The following is a 21,486-nucleotide window of genomic DNA, read 5'->3' on the forward strand; positions in this document are numbered from 1 at the left end:
ATGTTTATGCTATTCTACGGGAACTGTCTAAGAGTAGTTCCCCAATTTGTTAATCAGTTTTCATGCAACTGCTGAAGCATGAACAAGAAGGTTCCCTTAATAACAGCAAGATAAGCTTGCCTGTTAAGAAGGGATTAAAATAGAAGGAGCAATATGCTGTAATTGCCATAATGAAAATGCAGGCTACATTTGCTAGCAAATCTATATGAGGTTTATTCAGGTCTGGTTGAAAGTCTTTTAAAATACATTCCTGTTACGATAAATTCTCATAGAGGAGGAATTGATGTAAATTGTGCATGCTTGGTATTTTGACAATATGCACCATAAACATTTTTTCCTTATTACTTAGAAAAAAATATGTTGAATACAAAAAGTAGATATCAATATTCAGTTTTGGAATAACTTGAAAAAAGTCCAGTTTTACATAAAACCCTAAATGCAAAGATTTTGATTAACATCTGAGTTGTTGAGTCATAGAGCTCAACAACTGCAAGTGACAAGCAGAATATTTTCATGTATCAAGTCTCTGTATCTAGAGTTTACCTATCACTCTGCATCAGCATATATATAATATATCCAAAACATGGTACCTGGAGTGGGATTTCTACAAACAAATTTCAAGAACATTCCCACAAACACTTTGTGAAATGTATATGTGTTGTCTTTATTGCCGTTTAGAAGTCTAGGTGAAGTACTCATATTCCAAGTTTACCATGCACAGCATCTGAGGATGTTGAATGACTATAAACTAGCACTTATTTGTAACAACCTTTCAACTTAATTACTGAAGTATGATGCTAGAAAGTTTGATATATTATGCACTTAAAGGATTGGATTAATCCTTTTCAGACTTCATCCGAATAGCCGAATATAGTAATAATATCCGAATAGTACGGGTTTTGAAAACAGTGGTGGTTTCAGTCCACTACCTAAGTTCTTCCTGGCTTTATTGTTTGAGATTTTGGGTATATTTTATCCCCTTCTTGGCATTAGTCTTTGACAAATGTGCTCCATCAGCTGAACTTGAACTAGGGGGCTGCTGACTAGTGAGTGCTTAGGTCATTTCTGGATGAAATGTAAGTTCAGTATTCCTGCACATGCACTATGGTGTTGAAAAAACATAGATCTCTCATAATGTAACAAGCTAAATGTAACCCAAGAGATTTTTACTCTTCTTGATACAACCAATTTTATCCAAGTATTGTTTCATTTGCTGCTTCCCTACATCCTCTCTGTATCAGAGTTTGAGCATTACAAAACCTGCCATTTTTAAACAGGGAGCGCAATACTGCTGCTTTCAAGCAACACTAATGAGGATAAATTTTGTCCACCCAAAAATGCAATTTTTCACTCAGTGGATTAAACAGACTTTAGAAGTAAAAATTCTTACCTCCTGTCTATTTGTAGAACTATTCTTTCTTGGGGTCACATGCTGATTTGTTAAGTTATCCATCCTATATAACATTTAGACCAGTGAAGTGAGATATTAGAGGCAAAACCCTATCCCATCTTCTGTACCAAGGGGGACTTTTGGTGTTGCAGTTATCTTTTGACTGGAGAAAGATATGACTGACATTTAGATTCTTTTCCAGTCGTTTAATTCAAACTAATACTCATAATACAACTTCTTCCTCTCATGTTTCATGGTCTGAATAGACAAGTAGATAGCTTAGATACGTAGCTTTAGCCTTTTCACAAATTCAGACAGGTGTCATTGCATCAGTGATAATAAAGATCTGAAATTCTGGGGGAACCAAACACTGCAAAGGACCATCAGCCATGACGTATTCAGTATTTCACCTCCAGCATCTTAATCTTAAATCTTGCCATATTTCATGCAATGAGTGTGATGACCTCTACCACACCACTTGTGTCTCAGAACTGTCACAGAAATAAATCACCTTCTTTTTCTTCAGAGCACTTTTATATTCTAGACACTGACTTTCTTAGAAGAGTTTGACTTGACTACTATAAGAGTGAGGAGTTGTTTCCTGCTTATGTACCCAGAAGGCTAACACTGTAATGAATCCTTGATCTTAGGAATCTTCTTTCTCTCACTATTTGAATTTCAGTGAACCCCAGTTAAAGGCTTCAGAGGAGTTTGATTATGTAGCTGGAGTCCATATCTGTATGGAGGTCCAGGTACATTGAGTTATTTGCTTACCTGACATTTTTAAGATAGAAAAAAGCACCACGTATTGTCACAATTTTCTATCTGTCTTCAGAAGGCCATACAAGTACTCCCACAGACCTCTGGAGGAAGCTCTTAGATTGGTACAATGTTGTACAGCAAAAAAGAATTAAGACCCCTAGCCTGGTCCTGCTGACATACCTGTGAGCCGAGCATGACTGAAGAGGCAGGGACCTGTTTGGGGCTCTCTAGCATGGACTGCATTAACCCAGGTGCTACTTCGAATTAGGGACAGCTCATTTGGTTTTACTTTTCAGTGAGAGTACACCTACAGATCACTGTCAACATACAGGTAGCCCTTTGAGAGCTAAGTCCAAAACTCAGCAGCCTACTTCATGCACTTAGACTATGTCATTATCATTCGGAGAGAAAAAGCATGTTTCTTTTGGCAGTCCCAGGGATGGATAGCCAAGTACCTCAGTTCCTGTACTTCAACCAGGTCACTTTTCAGAAAAAAGGACTTTTCAGTGAAATTTAAGATGAAAACCTGCCAATCCAGTCTGGTCCTCTTGTGCCTTTGTGGGTACGGATTTACCTCATTGGTAATGGATTTTTTATTATTTTTTTATTTTTTTGCTTTTTTTTTTTGACACTGTTCTCTGCTGAATCTCTGTCTCAGAGTCAGACATGAAAGGCCTCTACAAAAAGATGCATCTCATTCTCTGATCAGCTAAGCTGTTGGGAAGTTCAGCTTCGTCTCAAACACGTGTACAGAATACCTTTCTTCCTGAAGTAGAATTAGGTCAGGACAGCTATGCCTTCACAGGACCTGGTCAGGATTGGTGTGAACTTTCACATTGCACAAAGTTACTGTCACCTACTCCCTGAACTACCACAGGTTTTGACAAGTTTTGTTAATGTGTGATACTGGCAGAAACCATGCCTTGCAATTATACTTATTAGATTCCATTATGATATGTACATAAGTAAGAAAGTCACTATTAGTGATCTATGAACTAATTTGTTCATCCTTTATTATCTCTACCTGTGATACAAATGTACTTTGTATTATATCCAATGTACTTTGGTATTATATTCAACACTGTATATTTTATATTTTTATAACCCAGGGTATAACCAGATTTAAGAAACAATAGTTTTACCAAAACCCTCTATAGATTAAGACTCCTTTGTAACACTATGCAATATATTTGTCCTTTATTTCAGATTTTGGAAATGTTTCCAAAGCTAGCCACTAATTTTAAAGACAAGAACTCCAAATGGAGAATTAAGTAGGGAGTGTATGCTTTGAATCTTTTTCACCAAACAAAAGCCATCTGCAAGAAGAGCTGGCATCTTTGTTGACAAAGAGTGGAAGTAGACCAACCCCTTCTGCTATCTGACGGGATATCTGCTCTCTGATGTGGTATTCCACACCAAGCACACGGCCTTCATTCCCACATCAAGCTCTGTATTGATTCCTATACTACTCTTCTAGTAGGCCTTGGTCTAGAGAAGTATCTTGAGTCTGTATTTTAATGAGACTGAAATTCAGGCTAAGTGGTCAATTCATGTTACAAGCTTACAGTGCAGCTGGATTACAGGTTTGATTAGAGAGCATAGGGAGATAAATTTGGCTTTATGTTAGATAAGCTCAGATGTTGGACTTGGCATAAAGTTCAATAGGTGTTTCAATAGGTACCTGTAGTCCTGATAAGTCCCTGAGACTTTCCGGAGCTTGGAGTGCTGCTGCTGCACCACAACTATCCCAAAAAAGAGTGCCTTGTTCTTTAGGTGTAGTCATGCTCTTAATATTGTCATGAGCAGAGATCCCTTCCTAAATGAGGTCCTTCATATCTCCAAGGGGTTTCTAACAAGCAGTGTTCTTCTCTTAGCAGCGGAGAGGATGATATGGGACATGAGACAGCTCTTCTGCTTTTAAGGTGTCCAAATATCCTAGAATTGTTTTTCACCCAAGTTCTACAAGCATATTAAGGTTTGCAGCTTAATTGAACCCAAGACCTGAATTTCTGTTTTTCTCTAACTTTATTTTCCTTGTTACCAGTATGGTATATGACCAGTAGTCTCACTGCTAATGATTTCTTGAGGTATGTTAGTTATTCTGTTTAATTGCATTAAAGGGAAAATAAGTTTGATTTTTTTCCTGATCTGATTCATAATTACTACATGAGTTGCACAGTCTACTTCCTGTGTTTCGAGTCCCAGCTGAAGTAAGTAAATGACACTTTTCCTCACAAGATAGGAGGCTGCAGAATATTGATGGTTAACAGGATCTGCTGTTAGCGCCAAGGCCTAAAGAGAACAGGTGAAAACTAAACCCTGTCCCCTGAGGCCAGTAAAATAGCTGTTTGGTCCCCTGTGTGTAACCTCCTAATAACTTTACTGGGCAGCCTTAAGATCCCTTGGGGGCTTCTCTGCAAGAGCACTCCCTCTCTTTGCTCAGATAGCTTATTAAAAATGATTTTATAATGAAGTTGCCTCAAATAGCAGCTACTTTCCTACTTGTCCTTGAAGCACTGTTTGCCCTGCTGAAGAATCCTAAGACAACTATCTAGGGCTTTTCTCTTGTTCAAAACTTTTACTGAACTACTGCTATACTTGATTTTTTTTCCTGTGAGCCAAAGAAAACCCGTTCAGCATCAGCTAGATACTGTACCTTTAATTCAACTTTGAAGACACCCCTATAAAAAGTTTGTTTTGGGTGCTGTCACCATCAATCAGTAAGTTTTATTCCCTGCCACACAAAATACTATGCCAGTGACTCGTTTGTCACCTGATAGAGAATGAATGTTGCTTTCTTGTTCTAAATCTGTTTTTGCACTTTGGGTATTTTACAATGCAACCACTGTGAAAACAAATAAGAAGTGCTGTTGCTTACGACTTTCTTCTTTAATATCACCCAGGCTGAACAAAGTACAGTGTGGCATAGTTTGGCTCTGAACAGTCTGAATCTAGGTAGCTCTAACTATACATACTGAGGAATATCAACACACTGAAAGCCTTCTGAGCACATACCTAGGAATAGGTTCCTAAGAGATAACTATCCTTACTAAACAAAGATGGTCATGCTCTCCAAAGACTGATTCAATTTCTGTTGAAGTTAAGGGGAGGCTTCCTCTCATTTCATTGATGTGGGACCAGACTTGGTGCAAGACTGGTCCATCTGATTTGAACTGTTTCTTAAAGTCACCTTAGTCTTTATAGAAAGGTAAGTCTTTGTTTCTGTGAGTGGATTGTCACTAAATACAGCAAGGTATTTGGTTTTGCACAAGTATAAAATTAGGGTTAAAATACGATCTTTGGGTCCATTGTGTTCAAAGATCAAAAGTCAAAGCCTTTTTCCTAAGGTACATGTTTTATTCCTCTGGACAATAGCACTGCTACCTTTCTTCAATACAGTGAGAAGAGTCTGTCCTTAGAGCTCTCTGCTCGCAGTCATTTCATTTCATGACATGGTTTCTTATAACACAGTACTACATTTTTGTTGTAGTAAGGCTGAATTCCAATGATTCTAAAGCAAGCTGTCATATGGACTTCTCCAAGCTTGGTATCTGATCCCAAAAAAGCACATTTTATTATCTGAATTTTGAAACCAGTGACTGATTCCATCATTCCTAATAGACTCGCTTATTTGACAGTGCATTGCTAGACTTTTGCAGTCACCATTCTGAAACAACTGTTGGAACCTGAAAAGGACTTTTTAATCTACATTGATGTCTAACCTTTTCAGGACTGTAAAAATATTGGAAGCTCTTGCAGCTTTTCTCTGAGAAGATCGATCTGAAATTATTTAAAATTTTAACCCCAGTTATGGACAGTTTCATGCCGAAAACATATAAGGCAGATCTTTATGGCAGATCAGTTAGTCACTCTAACTCATACTGAATGGCTTGTTCTTAAACTTATCACCAAATGGTGATATTATGTGAAACCACTATTTTAAAAAGTCTGCTAAAGTAATGAAGCATAGTTGGTAATGCTCACCTAAAAAGGACAAAAAACCTCAAAGAGCAGTGTGGGTCAGTTTGAGGAACTCAGGTTTGGAGTTGAAAAGTATGAATGGAAAGAGATTAGCCTGAGGTTGAATAGAATCCTGATGCAAGTTATGGTTAAAAAGGAGAGTGGGTGATTCTTGGGTTTTATAATAATTGAGTAATGGATCAAAAGGTAGTGGCAGATACTTTGGGTCAAGTTTCAGACAGAGTGTATAAATGCTGTCTGTATTTGCATTGGTAATTTGCATGAGAGCTGGAAAGATGGTCATCAGCTTACCTAACTGATGATGACGTAGAAAATGCATATGCAAAATTCTTCATTCAGCCAGAAAACGTGGTGCCTGGTGTTATTTTAGTATAGGGGAGTTGTTTAATTTCCTATTGTGTTTTAATTTAAAACAGCAGAAGAAATACAGCTGCTTTCATGATACAACGAAGCAACACATAATTTTTCTGTAATGCCATAATGATTTCCATTCAATCAACTGTATATGCACTATGAAAACATAGTTAAAATATGCATGATTTTGCAAATACAGATGTGCCTATTCGTACACATTGAAATAAGCATCACAATATTGAGATTACTTTTTGCTAAATATATTTTATATGCGCATAAAGAGACAGAAAAAGTCAGTAAGTATCAGAATTACATCCTCCAGTCTGAACATCATTCAATTCCAGTGTGACTATGTTTCAGTACTTTAACTCTTGCAATTGTAAGTTAAACACCAAAGTTGCACAATCTAGATTTGGTGTTGAACGCCGATGCAGTCATCTCGCCTTGAATTACTGTATTGTCTGGTTTTGGGTTCACTGTTTGCTTTATCAGATTAGTAGATCTTACCTAAACAGAAACTAGGGGTTTAAGGGATTGCATCTGGGACTTCAGTAGGCTTTCTGTCTTTAATTTACTGCTATTAGTGGTAAAAAACATTGACTTGAGTGGAAATAGAACCGAACCTTCAGTGAATTATTGGAAAAAAAAAAAATAAAACAACCTAAGCAGTATATTTAAGATGTGAAGTGTTAACTAGACTTGAAGCCTTGGCAAAGAGCTTGACAACTTTGCTGCAAGAACTGATGCTGTTATGAGACCTTTTTGCTATCTGGTTTAGCTTCCACTGTGTGTGTAAAGGCTTCTTGCTTAAGGTTAACATATGCTATCAGATTCAGCAAGCTGTAACAATATGACTTGCTGAACAACAGAGCAGACACACCCTTAAAGCATATTTCCTCTCTCTCTTTTTTTTTTTTTTTTTTTTTTGAGGTATTTACCACTGACTTCAAAAGCCAGTTCAGAACAGTGGTGGTATACTTGCAGTTTTCTGGAAATTCAAATTAGGCTTTACTTAATCTCTGTGCAACAGGGGAAGGGAAACCTCTGGTTTCAGAACGCCAGTGTATTACCAGAGCCATTTTGTGATTTCCTTTTAGATAGAGTCATCGGTTGATAACCATCCTTCCCACCAATGTTTGTCTGAAGAAACTGTTTTCTTATCTTTGTTACTGTTACCTAACTGATAAGTAGGTGTGATATTTGCTGGCTGCAAAGACAGCTTTTACAGATAAGGCACGTTTCCTGTTTAAACTCTTAACATTTCTTTCACCCTGACCCCTTTTTCCTTTTCTCCCCCTACACTGCCAACTTACTCCAGAGTTATGGTCCTTGAAATAGAAGTGGAAGTAAAGTGGTCATCCAAAAATACAACTTTACATGCTGTTTAAGGATGTAAAGAGCACTAAAGCTTCATTCAATCTTGTTTTACTGTTGAACAGAGTTTCTGATACTTCAAAAAATATTTCACTGAAGTAGTTTGGGTTTTTTCAGCAATTTTCACAAGGAAGATTTAAGAAAAAAAAAAAACACCTCTTTAACACAGTGAGTAGTGAATAGTCCTTCACATGAGATGGTGATGACTTGGCTTTAAGAGCTGGGCTAGAAACAAAGCAGTGAACTTTATGTTTCCATGTCCTGCTAGAACAACTTCACCACCTTTCTGTCAGCTGTTTTGAGAGTAGATTTTGATACAAAATCCTGTCCTTGATGAAGTGGTAATGTACGTTCCTGTAGAATATTTCATCTTTGACAAGTTCATATTTCAAAATGAACAATGTCACCAGAAAATAACCAGCCATTTCTAACAGAGGGAACTTTAGAAAACAGACACAGAGAACCTTGACCTGGGAACATAGGATTTGCCAATTTAGTAATATTCCTTGTGAAACTAATACCTGTAATTCCCAGTTTGCCAGGAAAATTCCCTTTGCTGCATATTAATTTGCTGCTTTTCATTGTCATCAGAAGGGAGGTTGTATGATGGTCGCTTGAGGTAGGAGCCTGTTGAGTTTTTTGTAGACTGCTTTCCTCACTCCAGTGTTAAATCAGAAGTTAGACTGTGGTCCAGCCTGGTAAGCGGTATTGCATTCTGCTAAGTGCCAAGCTAAGATGGCTTATATGTAGCTGCTTACGTTCTTGACTCAAGCTATTGAGTTCCTTGTCTTGAAATCAAATCACCAAGCTGAGAATAAGAATGTGATTGACATTTTACTGTATATCCAGAATAATCAACAGAAGACTATCGACATATTTATTTCTATTGTAAAATGGATGGGCATAGGTTGTCCATTAAATCTTTAGTGTTCTTCTGTGTCAGAATTGGCTTGCATATATAATAGTGGCACTTGCATGGTAAGCGTCCAGATTATGCTTCATAGTGCTCTTTTTGAGAACCAAAAGGTCTATTTAGCAGTAATAATTTGATTAAGTGTTAGTTTGACATGGACTGCCCCTGCTGGTGGGATTTGGGCAATTGGTGAGAAACTTTGATATCCTCTACAAAAGTTTGTAGAACTAGTATGATTCCATTCTTCCTCTTTCCTTTCCTGTCTTTGTGTTAATCCCACCCAAAATCTTTCTCCTAGGTACTTGTCATTAAAACAAAGGCGCTACCTCTAAATAAATTAACCGAGTGCAAATGTAATTTGCACAAAGCAAAAATAAATAAATAAATAAATAATCAGTATGCTGGTTTTGAATAACATACCCCAAAATAGACATTCCTTTTATTAGGTTAGTTCATTGCTGTATAAAAAAATAAATAAAATACAGAAAACGTTTTTAATTGAGTATTTAAATAGTTTTAGCACAAATTAGTCTTTTCTCCTTTTAGTTTCTATTGTTTTCCAGTTTAGAATCACTGAATGGTATAATAGACAGCTCCTTCGATGAGTTTTGTGTGTTTGCCACACATTTGCTTCCAAATAGTTTTGAGGTTAGATTTCTATTATGATTGCTGTTACTCTTAGAGCTTGAGAGAGAGAGGAATAAAAGGAAAGGAGAAGCAAAAAGAAAAAGGAAGGGACTCAGTTACTATTGTCCAAAATGTTATGTGCAGATCTGACACATTTGCACCTGTTAGGTAAGAAGAGACACTGAAGCTTCAGCTGAAGTAGGTGGTGACCAAATTGTGCATAAAGGAATGGCAACAGGAACTGAGTGACGGCAGACTTTGTGTTTGATACATTAAAGTTGCTAAACTTCATCTTCCTTCCAGTGACGTCGTAACTGAACACACTATTACCTACATACATCAAGCTAAGCGTGTCCTGATTAAAGTAGGATTAGAGCTGAAGTTCTTCGTCTCTTTCAAAAACGCACTTCTGAGACGTTTTGTGTAGGAATCTCTATGCAACAAAAAAGTTGGAAACAAGAAAAGTGGAAAATTGTGTATTCTTCAGAGTCAGTAGAAATACTGCCATTGGTTTTAGAGACAGAAGATTCTGTTCATTCTGTTCTTTGCAAAGTGGTATAGCTTCTCCTTTATGCCTGAAATGGTATACCATGCTGTACCTAGCTGTTTGCTGCTGTTGTACAGGAATTAATTTCAGTAACATCAGGAACTAGGATCTTATCAGAATATTTGCCAGTAGGTTAATGCAGTTCTCCCAGACCAGTCTATCAATGGCTGTTAGCTTTGTCTGCTTTGCGTTAACAAATGCAGTACTCATGTCCTTAGGTGCTTTTAAATACATTTCCAAAAACATCTATATTTCAAGTTTTTAAAAAGTAAAAGCAATTCTATTAGCTGTTGTATCAACCCTTCATCAATTATTTAATATAAATATGAATCCTAAACTATTTGATTTTAAGTATTTCGCAGATGACTGGGCTTAGTGTTGAGTAAATATTTGTTTCATTTCTAAACGTGTTTTCATGGAAACAATCCGTCTATAACACATTGTATTTCTATGAAAACACAAGCTTATTAAATGGCACTCAGTTTATATTTTCATTGCAGTCATCTTGAAATTGGCATATTCACTGTGTCAGTGTTTTGTGATGTAAGCTTAAAACTGTCAGACTGTGTATGCTCAGACATGAAAAGGTCTGGAGTCTCATACACAGAGGAGGAGGAGAAATTAGGCTCTTGTCATTTAGCAGGTGGCGGTAATTTAGGAGTGTTTGTTTATGAGGCTTGTATTAAGATTGTATTAAGATAATAGGAACTTTTAGTCTGAGTATACTCAAATATTATAAGCTGATAAACAGGTGGCTTCTGTGTCAAAGTTGTGGAGTCATTTGTGCTTACTAAGGACTGACTACAAATATCAGGGTTGTTGGTGGAGCTTCAACTGTCTTCGCACGTTTCACTTTATCACTCAGCTCATGCATTATAGAAATTGCTTTAAAAAGCAAGGAAGCTGAGAGAAATGGCGTCACATCCCTGTACACACCCTAGGCTACTGGAGCTGACTGATCTTCAGAACTACAGCAAGGGCTTTGGCATTGCCTAGCCATTTGGGAGCTGTAACTGCAAGTTCATGGATCACATTGTAACAGGCTGAAAAATTACTTTCAAAGCAGCCTGGCTCCTGAAGACAGAGCCTTCTAGGTAACGTTACAGCAACCAAGTCCCGTGTGTCAGTAAGACGGGGCATGTTGAATGAACTGTGGTTTATCATTAAAATCAACTTTTCTTCTATAAAACTGTTCTGTGTTTTATAGTATAAACTGATGGTGATCATATCATGCTTTAATTGAGTGTGACTTAGAAATGGCTCATTCTTCATGTGTGCAAAAGTTTCCAGGAGTAATCTGCAGGTGTAAGTGCTGTTGTATTTATTATCATATCAGATGGCGCAAATAATTAGGAAAAGATAGTTGAATATTTAGTTTATTACTCCTATAGGAAAATTTTTTGACACATTTTACATGCACATTTCAATTATATTTTCTCTTCTTGTAATTGTAGAGATGTCTTTCATGCATTTTGGTGCAATAAGTTTTAAGTTAAAGGGTAGAATTAACAATGTGGTTTGTTTCATTTTGTTTCCAATCCTAGTGGACAGATTTAAGATCCAGTTTTCACACTTTGTGGGAAATGTCTTTGAACATCTTTTTGATTTTATTCTGTGTTTCTCTCTTCTGTGCTCTAAAACCAAAGCCAATTTCTCATGGTTGGAAGAAAATGTAGCACTTGGCTCAAAGTAGTATGGATAGATGCTCTAAGTTCCTTACATCGTGTTTGTGTAGCACCTGCTCATATTTCAAATGCTCTCTGAGGGAACTTGTCCATGCTTGTTCCTCTGTGGAGTCTCACACAGAGCTGTGAGAAAGCCCTGATTCCTAGCTGAGCCTCCCTGACTGCTGGGATGTCTGTGTTAGACCATGGATCTTCCCTTTGTAGATCAAATTGCAGACCCTGATTCTTCCTTGGGCATCACTTGCATATAACTTTCTGAATTCTGTCCTTATGCTCATCTTCTGCCTCTCAAACTGTAGTTGATGACAGACATCCACCTGGTGACAAGCTTAATGATTCATGAAATCCTAGCCCTCAGGGAACTTGCTGGTTATTTATTGTTACACACAAACAAAAAGCAGAAAGTAAATTAATCATTTTCAGATTTAGGTGACTGAAATGGTTGTTTGAATATCTGAAATAGGTGGTGAATTTTTATAGACATTTGCATAACAGTCATTTTTCATTTAGTCTTACTGCTAGACACGCTGGATATGCTGAGGTTGGCTGTAATTCTGCTGCAGTTGCCAATATTTTTTGAGTATTGAGCTAAGTGTGTGTCATAGGTGGTGTACCACATAGCTTCATACCAGTGCAACTGTACTCTGATGCCATTTAATTTTAAGGGAAGAAAGAAAACCATATAGGTGCTGCTGAGCCATGATGTCAAACACTTTATACTGCTTATGCTCTGTATTTGTACTGTGAATTTTCACCACATAGTAACAGAATAAGTTTCTGATTTTTCCCCAGAATATCTTTCTCTGCCATCTCTTTACCAGAATAACAGAAGGAAATGATAGATTCTGAGCCTTACCCAAAAGTCAGAGGAAGACTTACTGGAGATTTAACAATATCTGTTCTGATTAACTTTGATACCGTCTGTGCCAACTCCTCAGTACATGTTTAGAACTTATTCCTAGCTGAACTTGGGATAGGTCGAGCATAAAGATTCCAGTCTGGAACACTAAGGGCACATGTATTTTAACAACTTGTGTAGATCAAAGGGAGCAGTTCTATAGGGCAGAGAGGCTGACACAGGGGATCTGACATTAGGGTGACATAGGTGTTTCAGAGGTTATTTGTTTACTTGAGAGTAGGTCTGATCTAGTCTGAGGAAGCCCAATGCAGCTGGAGTGCATTACATATGGTCTGGGAGCACATCTTTCAGTTCAGTTTCCTCTGAAAGGAATCCTGCTCAAGTGCTCTGAGGCCACTTTGCAATGGAAGCTGAAACAAATGAAGTGATGGGGAGAGTTGCTTCAGAAGCACGCTCCTGATCGGAACCAAGACCCTGTCGGCAGTGCACACTGACACGCTAAAAGTGTAATTTCAGAATGGGTTTGCAGAACCAACTCAGCTATGCTACCTGTGGCAAGTCTCCTTGCTTTCCTCCACCCTTTTATGTTCTTTCTGAAGTGTTCTCCATGGCTGTTGCCCATTTCATTCACATCATGGGGACAGCTGACTCCTTCATTTCTCCGGAAGAAGAGAAATGTTTTTCTCTTTTCTATAAATGTGGAGCATTCCTTCATTATTCTGTGCAGTAACTGCTGAGGAATAAAAATCTTAATCAACATCTCCCCTATTCAGAATAAACTGATGGTTCAAGAATGCTCTTTATGCTGTTCCTCATTAGGGAGAAATTCATAAAGTCAGATTGATCTTCCTTTTTTTCCTTTCTGTTGTGTAGCGTAGCCAGTATAAGAACCCAGAGTTCGTTCCAGTATGTAGGGGAAGTGTTGGAATTATCACTGTATACACAGAAAATGTTTATTGGGGTAGAGTGGAGAGACATTATTGTGCCCCAGCATATGGTAAAATGGACACTGAAACACAGCTTTTAATGCTATTCCGTGTTATTTTTGTCTGGATTTCAGGCACAAAGCCTTCGTTGCTCTATATGTGGTTTACATTGCTTACAGCATGGAGATCCATGAAGAACAGAGGAACAGAGGGAGGTGTTCTGTAAAGAAAAGTTTTCTGCACAGAATCCATTTTTTTTGTGTGCAGATGGGACCTTTTCCTTGTTGTTACCTATGCACATACAGTCATTGAGTCAAAGGCTGTTTTGGCAGTTTTATGGGCTGTGGAAAGCTTTGACTGCCTTTACTCACTCAAAACTAGCCTTGGTAAATACTAACTTGGTGTAGTTTGTTGAAGTACTGACGTGTTGTTTGGCTGAGTAACTTGTAAAAAAAAAAAAAAAAAGAAAAGACTGTGATAATTAGCTCCTACAAGATAAGGTTTTCTCTCATATTTGAATACATGAATTGCCATTTGCTTCCAGGCTCTCAATAAGCATATCAGTAGCTTCTCACAGTTGTCTCTTTGGTGCCTGGAACAGTTCAGCTATCTCTAGTGACTTTGTCCATCTGACTGTTCGTAGTGAGCTAAAAAAAGCATGTTCCTACCCTTCTTTCCTGTAGCGTTACCTGGAGCTGGGTCTCCAGAATCTCTGCAGGTTTTGTGAGGATACAATTTCTCTGAGTCACTGTTTTTGTTCTGTTTCAGTGCCAGCTCATTCTCTACAGTCAACTTTGTTTCTTCACCCTAAAAGTATCTAAAAGCATTAGGCACTAGTTATGTGTATGTTCAGGTCATCATAACTTTGGCATTTCTTCTAAACATTTTGGCTAAATATTGCTGTCCTTTTCTGTCATTAATTTAATTGTTTTATTTGTTGGCACTGCTAAGTGTTTATAGACTTGTTTCCTTTTCCTCCAAGTCGTCGTTCTCAAACGAAAGGTAAAGCCCCAGCAGAGAATGCATCATTTTTGCTCAGAATTTCAGTAGACTATATTTATCTAGCTTTCATCTTGTTTTTCCATGCTCTTTTGCAGACATATTATTAATTTGAATGAGAGGGAGTCATGGATAATGACCCTGTCGTGGCTTATGTATGAATGTGGTACTCTGTGTTTTGTTTCTTTACATCTGTGTTTTTAATGTTATATATCTTTTTTGTTTAAAAATATATATTTTAAGAATTTAAGCATTACAAAAAAAATCTGGACATGTGATGATTTGGCTGGGAAGGCACTAACAATGGTGGCTGATGCAACCAACAGTTTTATTTTTCAGTCCTTTACATACACAAGCCAGTACCAACAGACCTTTTAATTTATGGTGCTAGCAGAGATACAGCCACAAGAACTGCTCTGTAATATCCTTTTAAACAGTAGTTTTCCTCTCCCTATAATGAAAGGTGTCTGTTTTATATTGTTGCCCATTCATCATTCCTCAGTCACCTGCTGCCTCAGTCAGTTACTTCTTAAATCTGAGTTAACCTTCTAATGTGATGCTGCTCTCCTTTCTTCCTTGTTCAAACGTATTGTTCCATTAACCAAGCTGTCCAATGTGAGTCTGGTTACCTATGACCATGTGGTGTAGGATTTTATCTATCTCTTATGCCTGCTGTTCCTTGGAGCCATTTTCACAACATCTTTGTGAATAGAAGAGCAAAGTACCTAGCTCACCATTCATTATGGGCTCTTGGTTTTGCTTTGTTTTCCCTTCTTGGTTTAGGACTGCACATTGTTCTCTAATTCATTCTGCAGTCAAGAATGGAACAATTAGCCTCAAACTCTCTGGCTCTGGCAGACGATTAATCAAAAAAAAAAAAACAGAACAAAACAAAACAACAACAAAAAACACTTTGGTTGATAGTGCTATTCTATGAATTATGAGCTGACTGTAACCCAGGGAATATTTTTATTGTTCCCTGTACAGTGGCCCATCCTTCCTTGACTCAAATGCACCAGAAATATTAAGATTATTCACGTCATAGAATTTTAACCATTATGTTATTAAGGTTATTATCTCCTTAATGCAGTGTTTCTGAATCTCCTGTAACCACCTAACATGTAATCATCAAAAAAACACTCCATAATTCACTTTGGAATTCAGTATACTTTGGCAATTGAAGAGGGAGGTGGTAAATAAAGTTCAGAGCATTTTGGTAAACAACTGTTTTACAAAATTTTATTGTTAGAATTACAAACTTTTTTTTAATAAACACTAGACACAAAAAACAACTTTGTAGGGCACTACCAGTGACTGAGAATCTGCTGCACTTGGGCATTGATGCATACTGATATATCTGTGAAGCATATACTCATGTTACTTTTACTATTTGTACTTTTTTTGGTAATGTTTTTATAGGCCACTGTCCTATGCCATACTGCGGTCCCTAGCCAGCAGGCCGGCTACTTCCGTGATGTGTTTTTTTTATTAGTTGTAGATTATTAGTGCTTCCAAAAGAGCTTGAATGATATAAACAATTACCCGCCCCAACTGTATTTATTTCTGGAAGAAGTCCTGGCTTTGCTTACTAAACACGATCTGTTTTGCTTACTAATAAGTATTATAAACCACTACACTCAACTTAGATCTATCAGCTCGTATCTGTCAGACTCTTCCTGAAAGACAACGTGAATCTGTAGTTCTGCTAGCTGGACTCAAGTATGATTCCCGTGATATGTATAGACAGATTCGTTTTCTTGAAAAACACTGTAATGAAACCCATGCTACATAAACCCTTTTTTCAGTCTGAGGAGCCACAGTAATGTGTCAGCTTCTAATAACTGCTTAACTGTACAGGTGTATGTATGTGATCATTTTTCATCCGGCAGTACAAAGTTTGTTAGAAAGGTACTCTGCTCTTCCTACAGTGGTGCAAAAGCAGAGGTGTTGCAGAAGGACAAGAACCTGGGTCTGACTTGTGTTCTTCTCCACTCTTTATTGGATGATTGCTGTTCCCAAGGTACAAGCTATAAGGAATGTAATTTGCAAATAAAATATTTAAAAATAATAATGCAGTTATAAGCAAATGGAAGAATAATCAGGACGTGCAGTGTATCTGTGGAGGACTAATAATGAAACTTGTTGCCAAGAGTTTTCACAGTGTTCTGAGATTTTCATCTAACATTTTATCTTTCATTCCTGATCAGCACACAGTGCTGTGCTGCCAACGGAAGTATAATAGCCCATGTCAAGATTGATTTGGTGTGCTTCTAATATGGGAGCCATAGCTTAGATGAGTACTCATTGTTAATAGGTTCATGTAGGTCCCACTTAGTGTTTAAATTGACTTCCAACTCATACTTCAAATTAACAATTTAAAAGATTAATTTAAAGGACTCAGTACCAATTACTGAAAAAAATAAGTCAAATTAAGTATAAATGAAAGATATTTTGGAGTAACTTGATCGGTCTTGGCATCAGCTTGGCTGTTGCTATTATCTGTAACTGGTTACAGAATATTCCAAGCATGACCCTTCATGAATATTTCTCAGCGCACAGAAAATAAACCCTTCCTTACCTCGTCCACAAACTGTGATGTCTCAAAGGGGGCATAATTGCCAGCAGAGATCAGACTGTCTTTTGGGAGAGTAAGGACATCTTTTCATCTGAGTAAGGACAAATGCCAGATTTTGAGCAGAATCTATCCATGTGTTATCATAGTCATATGGAGGGTTTCCCCTCATTACTGTCAGAGCCAAGTAATTCACAGTTTTTAATATTTCAATATCTGAACAAGGCATAGAAATACTCTGATCTATAGAAGGAGAACCAAGACAGAAAATGAAGTGATACAAGTCCTTTTCCAGCTCCCACTTGTGGATACAATGGTTTGTGCAAATGTGCCTTGGTCCCCTTCTGGCAAAAGCAGCCCAATTAGCCTGGTTCAGCAATTCTGACTGCTTACATTTTTTTCTGATATAGATTAGGGAGTGGTTACTTGTTACAGCGGTAAACTGCCTCAGAAGCTGTCCTGCAAGCAGAAATTGAGGGGTTTGTTGTTATACAGCGCTGCTGATCTGAGAGCAAACTCAGTCGATGCTGTCAAAGCTAGTTTGCATCTGCTACTCTGCTGCTTGCTGTCCTGGTCCAAGTGGCACCTGTCTAGTTTAGGTACAGGTACACTGATACAAGTATCTTTTACTAAAATATTCTATGTCTGGGTTTAGGGTAATTAGCTGTACTGGCATACCGTGCATTCTTACTACCACGGTTTTAGTCAGCTCCATGCATTCAGAACAAAGCTTCCCCTTTCTCCTGATGACATGAATGTTCTGTACCCACCCTCTGATAGATGGCTTTCTGACTGTCATGTAGACCACCTGGGTACTATGTGTTTACTGCATGTGCTCCTGATTTTTAATTTTTACTGCTGCCAACATCAGTATATAGGGTATGTTTTGGCATTGTCAGCTCATTGAATTTTCTGTGGGACAAAGTAGCCCCTGCTGCTACTTGAATGTAACTGCTTTGTTTTCTGTTAGCAAGCTTTTATTGTGGTGATATCCAGGCTCTAACAAATGTGCTTCTTTTAGATGGATCTTCAATTCAGATTGCTCTGAAGATGATGTAGTAATACTGATTGATGCTACTGCTTAACGTTTTTAATGTGTTAATGCTAATAACTTCCAATCAGAAAATCTTTTTTCTACTGAGTTATTCACACTTTGCAAATCTATTTCTCGCTCTCTTGCTGTAGAACTTAATCAGAGTCTTCTTAAACATGATCCCTTTCCTTCTGTCTGTTCTCCCCTCATGAAATGCAGGCTTGTCCTTAGTAATAGCTGCTTCATGAGATGTGAAAATTAGTTTGGAAAGTCTTTCTTCTTTATCTGAAAGGCTTTTGCATTATTCTTTATGTAGAAGAACAGAGTATTATTTATTAAGACATATTTTCAGTTTAGAAGGCCAGGTCCAGCTAGTGTTAAGAGAAGGATTCTGACATTTAGGAATGAGTCTCAAGGGAAGGTAAGACCATGCTTTGTAACAAGCAGAGCTTACTCTTCTGTACATGCTTGCTGGAGCCAGGAGGCCAGAGCTCTGTAGGAAGGGTGAGAGAAGCTCTTCTTTTTCCCTGATGTTAGGAGATGAAGGAAAAAAAATTAAGTATGTGAAGCATTCACTGCTCTAAAGGAGACCTTTGTTGAGTTGTTGATGACTTTGTTTTTGTGAAAGTTGCCCCTTAGATGTTGATATACTAATGGTACCATGTCCTTTTGCTTAGACTGCACCATCTTTGCTTGCCCTTGTCTTACCACTTTGCATAGCAGGAGGCTGCGGTGGGCCTTAAAGATTCATCATTGCAACTAGTGGCATTTTATAAATTCTAGCAAGGAAACTACTCAAGAGGAATACTAAAATAAAATAGAGCTATTACAGTATTCTCAGCCAAGATTGTATCATGAGCTTAGGAAGTTAATATTATAATAATAAACAGCTAGTGTGGGTAACAATAGCAGCAACCTTACAACAGCACACTTAGTATGTTCTAGCAACCAGATTAATAACCCTCCAGTGGCCTTAGCTAAGCCCTTCGATGGCAAGTAGGTGGTAAATACTATCCTACTATATCTTTATTGCTATTTTAAGTCATGTTACCTGAATGCATGATACCATGTGCTGAAGTTTTAGTGCAACACTTCTGAAGACTCCGAGATACTGTTTATAGCTGAATTGATCTTCTGTATAAAGAGCACACAGAGTGGCTGTACTTTTTCAATCCAGAAGGGAGAGCCCCTGAAATCTGTGTGTACCATCAAAATCTGTTTAGGTACTGCAAGATTTTTAGAGTATAAATAAAGTATCTCTTTTTCTTTGAATACAGGGTTTCTTTATGGAGCGCCAAGCTGCGAAATAGTCCCTCTTGTTTTTTCTTTTTTCTTTTGAAACCTTCAACAGTCACCTTTAAGAATCTGACCCTTATTCTTTTTGCTAGGGAGATAATTACTCACTCTCAACTGCTATCTCTAGAACCAGTTAATGAATGCTACATAATAAACAGAAGTAGGGCAGCTGGATGAGAACAATGCACAGGTGGGTAAGAAGACTTCATTTGGTGAGGAGATAATGAGCATGAGAAGTTGTGGTTTGTCTAAATACCACATTCACAGATAGCTCCCGCATTGTTAGTGTTCTTCCTCTCAATCAGTTTTTCTACTTGTTAAGTGGCAAGAGGAAGGCAGTTAGAAAAGGAAAAGAGGTTGCTTCAGAAGAAAGAGATTCAAGTAGATCATCGTCCTTTCCCAGACCTATCCTAAACATATTTACTTTCTTATGTGCTATTGTGCACCTTTCCAGAGGAAGCTGATTCTGCAGAGTAGTTCTGCAGATAATCACTGTTTTGCTGTGCCCCCCCCCCCTTTTTAATCTCTTTGCAAAGCTTATACCTTCCCTCCTTTGCAAAATTGTGCCAAATCTAACCTCTTGAGGTGAAGACAGGATTTATTCTTGAAATATCAGTTTGTATGATGTTAGCTCTGAGAGAGAAGGAAACTGTCATAGCTCGGCCATTCCTGGTGTTGCCATGTGTATTGAACAGCTGCACTTTCCAGCTGGGTTTTACTACATACCACAATAAAGCAAGTCTGTCACAATGAAGCTCAGTGGCCAGTGTGTACACACAAAAAGGTAAGTAACACTGCTGTCCAGCTTAACAGTTTCAATGTGTAATACAAGTAAGTATTTCCTTTGCCTCACAGTCTCTCCATTACTGCAGTTTTCATAGACGTAGTGCATCTGCATTTTTGAAGCCAGTGCTAGGTCATTAAGAGATTGGTGTTGTGTGAAGTCATACCAGTAGAGGCAAATGACTCAGTGACAGGAACTATTGAAGATGAACTGAGGGCCAGGCGATACATTCTGTGTTTTGTTAACCTGGCTGACACGTGGAAAGGAAATGGGGTCTGAAGGTTTCTGGCTTGTGAACTGAAGCATTAATCACTTTAGCAATTGCAACATTTAAGTTAGTAATGTGGCTTCTGATACTCCGAACGTGATTTGACTCCACATAATGTCCTGTTTGAACTAGAACCAAAATGCATTAAGGTGGAATGTCAGAAGAAATCTGTAGCAGCTAACTCCACTGATTTCTGTTATGATTTGAGCACCTGTCTTCCTCAGTCCTTTGAAAATTTCTACCTTAATCTTTCAAAGGCATGCTTAATCCTCAAAATGGCAAAAGTCATAGCCAGAACAGCTTCCAGCTAGAGATGCAGTAGGAACATTATGCAAACCATTCGCTAATACAGGCACGTACAGGCCAGCAGTAGTTCCAGTATCTGTGCCAGAAAGCTAATGAGAACATATTTGGCCATAAACTTTCCTCTGACTTGGGCAAGGACATGCCTACTTTTCAGTTGTCTCATGTCCACCAGCTGTAAAATGGAGGTATCAAAGTGACAGTACCAGAATAAAGTGTGATTTCTTAATGGTTTGCAGTGAGAGACTGAGACATGATAATTGAAGAAACCTGTTAAGGGCTGCATTTGTACAGCCAGGTGTATATTTTTCTCGAGTAAATAGGCTGTCTGTGTGCACCAAGAGCTGGCCACATGTGACAGGCCAGCAAGGAAGCACAGCTTTGTTCAACCCACTCAGAGCATGTTTGGAGGGAAAAAAACTTGATTCACAAGTGCTATCTTCTGTATAATTGTTGAGCCTAATTGCCAGTGGAGCATGGAGAAATGCTGTTAGACCCAAACCCTCAAAACAGAGTGAACCTCTCAAAGACTGCACCTCTCCACCATGCCCATAGCGCTTGTTCATCCAGGGTTTGTTCTTGTGGCTGTGTATCATCCTTTCATCCTAGGCAAGTGATGGAATTAGAATTGGAGTTAATTTTATCTTCCTGAGTATCTTGGAGAAGTATGTCTCTTTTATGATACTCACCTGCTCTCTTTCAGATCTTGACCCTTGACAAAGGAGAGCTGGACTGAGGCATTTTTTAAGAACACTGTGAGTGGGTAAAACTTGCTCTCCTGCTTTTGAGCTCTGACCCCCTTTCTGCCCAAGC

General features: G+C 38.1%; 1 protein-coding gene across 8 annotated transcripts in view; it reads left to right on the forward strand.

Annotated features, from left to right (window-relative positions):
• Nucleotides 1-21,486, forward strand: part of RORA (RAR related orphan receptor A) — a 433,189-nt gene that overhangs the window by 320,769 nt on the left and 90,934 nt on the right. The window lies entirely within an intron of this gene.

This window comes from Anser anser, assembly GCF_964211835.1.
Source record: "Anser anser genome assembly, chromosome: 10".
Classification (NCBI taxonomy): domain Eukaryota; kingdom Metazoa; phylum Chordata; class Aves; order Anseriformes; family Anatidae; genus Anser; species Anser anser.